At 39.1% G+C, this 10237-nt stretch overlaps 1 pseudogene; it reads left to right on the top strand.

Annotated features, from left to right (window-relative positions):
* Positions 1 to 654: 654 nt before the first annotated feature.
* Positions 655 to 2194, top strand: LOC110552885 (HBS1-like protein; annotated as a pseudogene).
* Positions 2195 to 10237: the final 8043 nt, after the last annotated feature.

Genomic DNA, 10237 nt, shown 5'->3' with positions numbered 1-10237 from the left:
TAGAATAAGCTTGCCCCAAACTCACAGCCCCCCTTGCTTCCCTCCTGGGGTCCACTTAATCTATGTCTGTGTCTGTTCTTGCTCCAGCGCCACACTGTCAGAATTAATGTAATTTGTAGTAAGTTACATAGTCTAAAAAGTGTGAATCTTCGGGCTCTTTGATCTTATTCAAAATTATTTTTAGCCCCCGTGTCTTCCACAAATTTTAATATTCACTTTAGAGTTAGGTTGTTAATTTCTGTAAACATGCATTTGGAATCTTATTAGGAATTACACTGAATCCTTGGCTCATTTGAAGGAATAATACCAGGTGGGAGAGACTGTTCTCTCCGTTTAAGATCGTTTCTCAGCCAGGTGCTGTGGGGGACGTCTGTAATCCCAGCACTAGAGAGGCAGAGGCAGACAGATCTCTGTGAGTTCGAGGCCAACCTGGACTACAAAGCAAGTTCAGGACATCCAAGGATTCACAGAGAAACCCTGTCTTGAAAACCAAAACCAGGGCCTGGCGGAAGCCAAGATGGCGCCGAAGAGGCGTCAAGGCCACAGTTGGCACCTTGTTGCTGTCTGAGCCGAATTCTTTGGAAGAGACGGTGGCAGACGCCCTCTGTGCACGATGGCCCGGCATCGGAACGTCCAGAGCTATCGTTTGAAATTGTGCCAAAAGCTGTGAAAATGACTGCATCAAAGAAGAAGCAAGCAATGGGATTTGAAGAGCCTGGCTTAACTTCTGAGGAGAATGGAGACAGTCTGCACACTCCTCACAAAGGCCCTCCTGGTGACGACATCAGCATCACGACTCCTTAACTTGAGACCAGCGCTCCTAAATCTGTCCTCCAATCTCCCTCCGTTCAAGTATCAGGTGAGCTGAGTTCAGCTCCAACACCAGTGAAAAAGTCTGGTGAGATGAAGCAGAAGATACACCTGAAAGCAGAATCGGAGAAGCGGCAGGGCTGGAAGCTGTTCCTCAACCTAGTGGTCATTGGTCATGTTGATGCTGGGAAAAGTACTCCGATGGGCATATGCTTTATCTTCTGGGTAATGTAAACAAAAGAACTATGTGTAAGTGTGAACAAGGTTCTAAAGAGGCTGGCAAGGCTTCGTTTGCATATGCTTGGGTCTTGGATAAGACTGGAGAAGAAAGGGAAAGTGCAGTAACAGGATATTGACATGATGCAGTTTGAAACCACAACCAAAGTTATTACATTAATAGATGCTCCAGGCCATAAAGATTTCGTTCGAAACCTGATCACAGGAGCAGCCCAGGCTGATGTAGCTGTTTTAGTTTCTGATGCCACCTGGGGAGAGTTTGAAGCTGGATTTGAGACTGGAGGACAGATCGGAGAGCATGGCCTTTTGGTCCAGTCTCCTGGAGTGACACAGCTTTCTGTGGCCATCAAGAAAATGGATCAGGTAAATTGGCAACAAGAAAGATTTCAAGAGATTACTGGAAAACTTGGTCACATCCTCAAGCAAGCAGGTTTTAAGGAGAGTGAGGTAGCTTTTATCACCACAAGTGGTCTCAGTGATGAAAATTTAATCACAAGATCACAGTTAAGTGACCTCACGACGAGGTAGGAAGGATTATGTTTATTAGAACAGTTTGATTCCTTCAAGCTCCCTCAACAATCTATTGACAAACCTTTTAGATTATGTGTGCTGGATGTCTTTAAAGATCAAGGATCGGGCTTTTGTGTGACTGGTGAAATTGAAGCTGGTTACATACAGACTGGTGACTGACTATTAGCAAAAGGAATCACTCTGCATGAGGAACCTGTCAATTGGGTAGCAGTGAGTGATCGTGTTAGTCTGACTTTGGTTGGGATGGATACCATCAAAGTCAATGTTGGCTGCATATTTTGTGGCCACCAAAGGACCCATCAGAGCTTGCACTCGCTTCAGAGCCTGGATGCTCACCTTCAGCTCTGATGTTTCCATCACTAAAGGATTTCCTGTGCTGTTATACCATCAAATCGCCAGTGAGCCTGTTGTTATTAAATGACGGATTAGTGTCCTGAACAAAAGTACTGGTGAAGTAACAAAAAAGAAGCCCAAGCTGCCGACCAAGGGCCAGAACGGCTGAGAGAGCTGTAGTCAGAGACCAAAGGCTCTTGAGTGCTACTAAGACTTCAAGGAGCTGGGGAGGTCTATGCTGCATTACCGTGGCTCCACTATGGCTGCATGGTGTTGTCGCTGAGATAAAGAGTGATGGGCTCAGTTTTCACCATGTTTCCAGATGCGATGAGACAGTCAGCACGAAGGCATCCAGTGAGTGATACAGTTAAGGAAGCAGGATGCAGTTGATAATGTTTGTAGATGACAGAAACTAAAGAAGTATTAATAATTACTCCTGCAAAAATTCTAAGTTGCCACTGATAAAGAAAGGCCAATAATGAACTTCCATATCAAAAGCAGTCTCTCCCTCTAAACAATGGAAAATACGTCTATTTTCCTGAGACTTGTGGGGAATATTGGAAGACATTTGAACCATCATGAAGTGGACTCACCTTCCAGCCAACCCCCCCGCCCCCAAAAATTCTTTTCTCATTTCATTCTCCTGTTCTGTACATGTTTTAAGGAAGGGTATCTTAATGGGGATTTTGATGTAGTCAGTCTTAGACCTGGTGTTTTTTTTTGTTTTTTTTTTTTTTTTTTTTTTTAGTTTAATACTAAGAAAAGATTTATTGAAGGTGATAGTAAAACTGTTTTGTGTTGAAAATGAAAACATCCCTCACATTCAACAAGTCTACCTTCAGAAGTGTGATGTGAAATGACTGAAAGCTGTCCTTAGGTCACTAAGAGATTATTTACGTTGAAAAGCCAGTTTAAAAAAAAAAAAAAAAAAAGAAAAGCCAAACCAAAAGATCTCTTCTCATTCTTCAGGAGGCAGGGAGTTTGTTCAGTTCCCAGCATCCATATCAGATAGCTCACAGTAACTCTAATTCTAGGGACTCTGATTTATTTTTCCCTCTACAGATATCTGTACACATGGGAACACACAATAAATAAATGAATAAATAAATAAATTACCAAAAAATGAGTAGCATCTGAACAATATTATCTTCTAATCCATACATGTCTTCTTTATTTTATTTTTTGATCTTTTTTATTTTAGTGATCTATTTTGATAAATTTATTCTTAAATAGTTTTTAAGCGTGGTTTCAGTACTTTTAGTCTTTATTATCAAGCTGAGACAGTATCTCTTTATCTTAAAATTAAACATCTTCTATTAATCTTAATAATTTTAGTTGTTACTATTTATATTAACACTTTAATGCATGTGGTGCTTATTTGGGTATGAGAAATGAGATATGGAGTTACTTTTCCAACTTATACTTTTAGAACACTGCCACGTGACTTATATTTTGCATATGATGTTTTGTATGTGCCTATGAGCACCATGCTGTAACTGGAAGGTTTCCAATGATTTGTCAAAGGTGATACCTATAGTTTCTGGCAGAACAAGCTATAGTGCAAGGCTTTGTCTCCTGCACAGAGCTCTTTCATCCCATCCTTTTGCCCCTCAGTTGATACTGTGGTAGACAGGTCTTTTCTCTATGCTTTTCATATTGCTCACTGGGAATGAATTTTTTTAATTAAATTTTTATTTTTTATATTAGTTTCAGTTTATTTACTTTGTATCCCAGCTGTAGCCCCCTCCCTCATTCCCTCCCAATCCCATCCTCCCTCCCTGATCTCCTCCCTGCCCCTCTCTAAGTCCACTGATAGGGGAAGTCCTCCTCCCCTTCCATCTGACCCTAGCTTATCAGGTCTCTTCAGGACTGGCTGCAATGTCCTCCTCTGTGGCCTAGCAAGGCTGCTCCTCCCTTGGCGGGGGGAGGGGAGGTCAAAGAGCCAGCCATCGAGTTCATGTCAGAGACAGTCCCTGTTCCCCTTACTAGGGTACCCACTTAGATACTGAGCTGCCATGGGCTATATCCGAGCAGGGGTTCTAGGTTATATCCATGCATGGTGCTTAGTTGGAGATACAGTCTCAGAAAAGACCTCCTGTGCCCAGATATATTTGGTCCTTGTGGAGCTCCTATCCTCTCCAGGTCATACTAACTCCCCCTTCTTTCATATGATTCCCTGCACTCTGCCCAAGGTTTGGTTATGAGTTTTAGCATCTGCTTTGATACACTGCAATTTATTGAATCACTACATTATATACCTTAATGTTGAGATTTCTATCTTTTTGAGGTCCGTGGGTTCAGGTAAGATATTTAATATCTAATAATAGAAATGGCTATAGGGAGTAGGAATCATGTTAAACTTTTCATGTGGACTGTCTCATTCAGTCCATAGCTGCATACCCTCATACAGGCTCATATAACAAGATCCTGTCATAAAAATAGGTAACATTAGCATGGTAAATATCTTTAATACTATTTATTATGTTTATTTGTGTGCACTGATGTGCACGTGTCTGTATGCCACAGCATGAATGTAGAGACCATAGGATGACCTGCAGAAGTTATTTTTCTCCATATGGTTCCTCCTGCTTGAACTCAGGCCATCAGGCTTGGCAGTAAGTACAATACTGGCCACGCCATCTTGATGGCCTACAGCAAGTCTTCTTAAACGTATAGGGTTATTACAATGTACTGGGGATGCTGAAGAGTTCTTATTTGTCGTTTGCATCTATCAGCATTTGCCATATTAAATATTAAAATAAAAAAGTTTAATGTCCACTTTTGATTTCCTTCAAGATGACAATCATAAATTCATGACCTGTCACCAGAGCATTTACAAATGAAAAATAGATGAACCGGGGGCTGGAGAGATGGCCCCATAGTTAGGAGGGCTTGCTTCTCTTGTGAAGGCTCAGTATTCAGTTCCCAGAACCAACATGACAGCTCACAGCTGTCTGTAACTCCAATTCCAGGGCGTGTGACACCCCCTCTGACCTCCATCAGCACTGCACACCCACAGGGCATATACACATGTACACGAAAACCATCATACACATAAAACAAAAACAAGTAACGTCTTAAAGAGTAGCTACATTTTCCGTAAGAGCAGCGTTAATTTTCATTTTGGGTGGAGATGTGTAATTAATGGCTTGCTTAATTTATGACTTCAGGATTCTCATCTTTTATTCTGCATTTAATTTGCAGCAACATATTCCATCATGTATTTCCATGTATATTCCATCTAGAATATTACATGTATTATATTGCATGTAATTGTATACATCTATAAAATTTCACACAGTGTTCGTGAAGGGAAGATCTATCTTAATGTGGTTATGAAAGTAGCTTTGAACCTCCCTTGTGTTCCAAGCTCTCTTGGGCTTTTCTGGTGGACTGCTGGTGTACAGGACAGTTACTGGGGTGTCTAATGAAGAGCCTGCATGTCTGGGTTTCAGTTTCAACTTATTTAAAGGTTTTAGCTCTAGTTTCCATATTAGTAAAGTAGAAGACATGGTAGTGTGGATTAAATCCATCGAAGCACTAAGGTATAGAGAACAGAGCCTTGGAAATTGTATGCACATGCTATCACTACCATCATTATTATCTCCTTTCTATATTGAAATTAGGTCCTATACTGAGATTGAGTTATATTTCCACCTTAAAACATTATTATTGTTGTTGCTACTTGTTCTTGTTACTATTGTTATGTGTGTGTGTGAGTGTGTGTCTGTAATTCACAGCCATCTCATGAGAATATGTTCTCTCCTTCCACCACTTGATACCCAGGGATTGAACTTAGGTCCACAAGGGTGGCAACCAATGTTCTTACCTGCTGAGTGATCTCACAGGGTCATAGGCATGCACACCCATTTTTTAACTATGAAACATGGGAACTTTCTTAAATCTTGAAAACCTTAGAATCCCCATTTGGAGGCCGAGAATAACAGAAGTAGTTTTTGAAAGATATGTGATTAAGTATTGAATGAGATAAACATGTAAAATAGCATAATATCTTCTAGAAGGTTATCACTACTATTTATATACATGTATGTAAGTGTTTAGAGATACTGTGTCAGAAAAATAATGATTCAAATTTTGTGTTCCCTTTCCCCCAAATATATAGTAGAGATCTAATTGTTGTAGAGGTAGTATGTTTAGGACATGATTAAACTATGAAGCTCTAAAGCTGAGCATTTGTGGATGGGATTAGTATCCCTTTAAAAGGACCCTGGAGATCTCGTTCCCTCTCTTGGCACCATGTGAAGACAGGAGGTGTCAGCAGCTTGCAAACCTGAAGAGCATCCTCACTGTAAAACTAACGATGCTGGGTCCTTGGGCTAGGACTTCAGTCCCTACGATTGCGGGAAATGAATTTTCATTTCTCTCAAAGCCGCAGGACGTTGTTCTAGCTGCCCAACATGATGAAAACACTTGGAATATTATCACTCTGGGGGCAAGCAGGCAAATCATGTAGTGGTCAAAATAGGCTGCTGAGTTAATTAGAAATCTGGGCAGCAGGTCGCTGTTAACCTGGAGTTTTTGGAGTCATTTGAGAGTTGCCTTTTATTAACACTCGGCTGTGGATGCTGACCAAATGCTAATCTAATGTCAGTCACCTGGAGCTCTTCATAGAGGTTCTTCACTCATTAGCAAGTTCTAGCTCTTGACAGTTAAATCTGAACAATTTTACTCTACATAGATAAGCGGGTTGGTCTTTTGAAATGACAATTTTTTAGGTTAATTAGAAATGAAATCACCATGATAGTTCACACATAGAGCTAAGGAGTTCTTCCAAGCTCCTTTTCTGGTGACTAAATGTGATATTTAATAATCTCAGTTGACTGGGTTTAATCTGTTTTGCTATAAATAATACCTTTGGTAAGTCTTAGCACTGTGTCTTCTGGTACCACAAAAGCTAGTCCTTAGGGAGGGGCTTTCAGGCCAGATACATCTTGGGGTCACAGGATCTTGTGTCTGGAGTATATGGTGACTACAGCAATAGGGACTTTTGAAACCTCTAGGTGTGTGGAGGGAAACCAAGAGCAACAGCAATAAGCTATATTTTGAGAGCCTTTTGGACAACCATGACCAACATCTCAAAAGGGCGCTTCTCATGCCTGGTGTTGCTGTTTTTGTCACATAGTCTCTGACTTTGGGGGGAAGCATTACTAGCCATTGAAACTATATATGTATTATTTTTTGCTCAGGAGCATGTTGGCTATTGGAGATCTTTTATGCTTCTGTATGAATTTTAGGACAATTTTTTTTCTATCTCTGTGAAGAATGAGATAGAGAAATTTGATTGGGATTGCTTGGAATTTGTAAATAGATTTGTGTAAAATGATCTTTTCACAATATTAATTCAACCGATCCATGAACATAGATTATCTTTCTATTTTCTAGTGTCTTTATCTTTTCCTCAGAGACTTAAGGTTTTCCTTTCAGAGGTCCTTCACTTCCTTGGTTAGTTTATTCCTAGTTATTTTATTTTCTTGGAGGCTATTGTAAATGGAAGTATGTCCATGATCTCTTTGTATATTTGTTTGCATATAGAAAGCTATTGGTTTGTGCAAGTTGATTCTGTGTCCTGCCATGTGTTGAATTTATTAATCATTTCTAGACATTTCCTGGTAGGATTTTTGAAATTTCTATGTATGCTATCATGTTATCAAATAGAGATAGCATGACATTCTCTTTTCCCATTTGTATCCTTTTAATGTGTCTCCCTTACCTTATTACTCCAGGTAGTACTTTGAGCACAGTATTGAAAAGGAGTGGGGATGGTAGACAGTCCCATCTTATTTCTGATTTCAGTAGGATTGATTTAAGTCTTTCTCCATTAAGAATAATGTTAGCTGTAGGTTTCTCATATACAGCTTTTATTATGATAGGTAGGTTATCTCTTTACATTATCTGGAACTTTATTATGATTGGATTTTGTCAAAAGGCTCACACTTTCTACACCTATTGAGATGATCACATGATTTTTGTCTTTATGTTCATTTATGTGGTTGGATTTTCATGTTAAACTTTCCCTGCATCTCTGTGATAAAGCCAAAGTGGTCACGGTAGATAATCTTTTTGATGTGTGTCTATATTCTGTTTGCAAGTATTTTATTGGTCATCTATGAGTTTATATTCAACAGGGATCATGGCCTATAAAATTTTTTATGCGTGTTTTTATCTGGTTTTGCTATCAGAATGATACTAGCTTTATAGAAGGAGTTTGGGCATACTCTTTCTGTTTCTATTAAAAACATAGTTTAAGAAAGACTGGCTACTGAGTTTTCAAAGTCTGGTAAAATCCTGCTGTAAATCCGTTTGGCTCTGGACTTTTTTTTTTTTTTCCAGTTGTAAGGTTTTTCCCTTACTATTTCTGCTCAGGTTGTTGATCTCCTTTTGGTTAATTTTGGTAGTTTGGCCTCATCTAAAAGAAGTCCATCTATTTATTTTTGGTTTTCCAACTTACTGGGGTACAGGCTTTTCAAGTATCCCAGTATAATATGATATTTTTTTTTTGGTGCCTATGGCATTGTCATAATGTAAGGAACCATTTCTGAATGTGTTAACGGAGGTCTTTTCTTTTGCTTAGTTTCAGGGAGGGTCTGTTAATCTTATCTTCTCAAAGAACCAATTCCTAGGTACAGTGGTTCTTCGCATTAATTTCTATTTCACTAATTTCTGCTCTGAGTTTTCTTATTTCTTTCCATTGGTTGGGTTTGGAATTGGCTTGTTCTAGTTTTTCCACATTTTTGAGTTGCATCATTAAGTCATTTATTTTTGTTCTTTCTCATTTTTTCTAAATGTAAGTATATTAGAGCTATAAGTTTCCCTCATATGACTCCTTTCAGTGTGTTCTAGAGATTTTGCTGTTTTTTTCATTTAATTCCAGGAAAATTGAAAAATTTTTATATTGATTTCCTCATTATTAATCAATAAGTCCTTTAATAAGTGAATGCATTTACTAGATACTTGTTTGCTATTTATTTTATGTTTTATTGCATGTGTATATTTTAAAGTGGATTCATTGACTATAGCTTCAAATATATCTTGTTTTATTTTAAATTCCAGTAGGGGAGAATAGACACATTTGCTACTACAAATTTGCTTAATTTAGTGAAACTACAAACCCGATTATGCTTAAGAATTTGTCATTTGGGAAAATCTCTGTCTCTGTCTGTCTGTCTGTCTCTCTCTCTGTGTATGTTCAATTTGTATTGAAGAGTGTATTGTATCATTTGCAAAATGGAAGGAATGTGAACCTAATTTCCCCCAAATGTTCACTCACTTTAAGGAAACAGGGCTCCATTCCCACAAAATTAAAATGAGAGTGAGTGGTGGCAGTGTCTATAGCTTGGACTGAGACCCGTGACCTGTAGGAAGAGACAAGCCTATGTTTATTGCTGCCAGGTCCAAAGGAAGCTCCAACTGCCCAAACTCCAAAAGGCAGTCCAAATATCCAAAAATTTGCTTGACTTGGGCTATAGGAGGATTTCTGACAGAAAAAAAACCACACCATTCCTCAGAAACTTGTGAAACTTGTTCCCATTTGCCCAAAGAAGTCATTTCCCTTACCTCTAACTGCAGGGGCATATGGCTCTTCATGGACAGAAACCTATGGTTGCATATCAACATTTAGGCTGGTGTCCAGGCTCTCTCAGTATTATATGTATTTGTCTTTTGGCCCTTCTGGCTCCTCAGCTACTCATCCTTCTTATAACCCAGTTATTCTCACTAGTCTCTGTGCTTGCTCTTCTCCACTATGCTCCTCCCCTTTATTTGAATTTGCTCTCTTATTCTCTTACTCTTCATCTCTTGCTGTCTTCTTGCTCTTGATGTGCTCTATTCTCTCATCTCTTGCTATCTCAGTATCTCCACTATCCAACTCCCCCACTCCCCCACTCCCCAGCTCTGGCCATGCCCTTTGCTAGACATTGAAAACATTGAGTAAATTTGACATGCCTGGCTCTCTTTTTTTGTCTTGATCAAACACAGAGCAGCAATTAGGAGCTATTCCAAACCCTGGGAAACAAATTAGGAACATTTTAGCAATTAGCCTCACAAGATCACTTGCTCTGTAGACCCCCTGTAGCAGAGAGTTAATGCTGTAGCTACTTTTGTGGTCGTTCTTACAACTGTTTAAGGCTCTTTCTTATTTCATGATCACATCAGAAATAATCACATCTTTCCTTATATAATTTTTAAGTATTCAGTTTAGAAAAACTGAATTTTTTGTTCAGAATATTTCAGATGAATAATTTATTAATAACTCTTATAGTAATTTATTAGGAACTCAGGAAAAATAGCCAGTGTTCATAACTTCTGA

Source organism: Meriones unguiculatus, chromosome 15, assembly GCF_030254825.1.
Source record: "Meriones unguiculatus strain TT.TT164.6M chromosome 15, Bangor_MerUng_6.1, whole genome shotgun sequence".
NCBI lineage: Eukaryota > Metazoa > Chordata > Mammalia > Rodentia > Muridae > Meriones > Meriones unguiculatus.
Note: the sequence above shows the minus strand (reverse complement) of the source record. Positions and strands in the feature narration are given on the sequence as shown.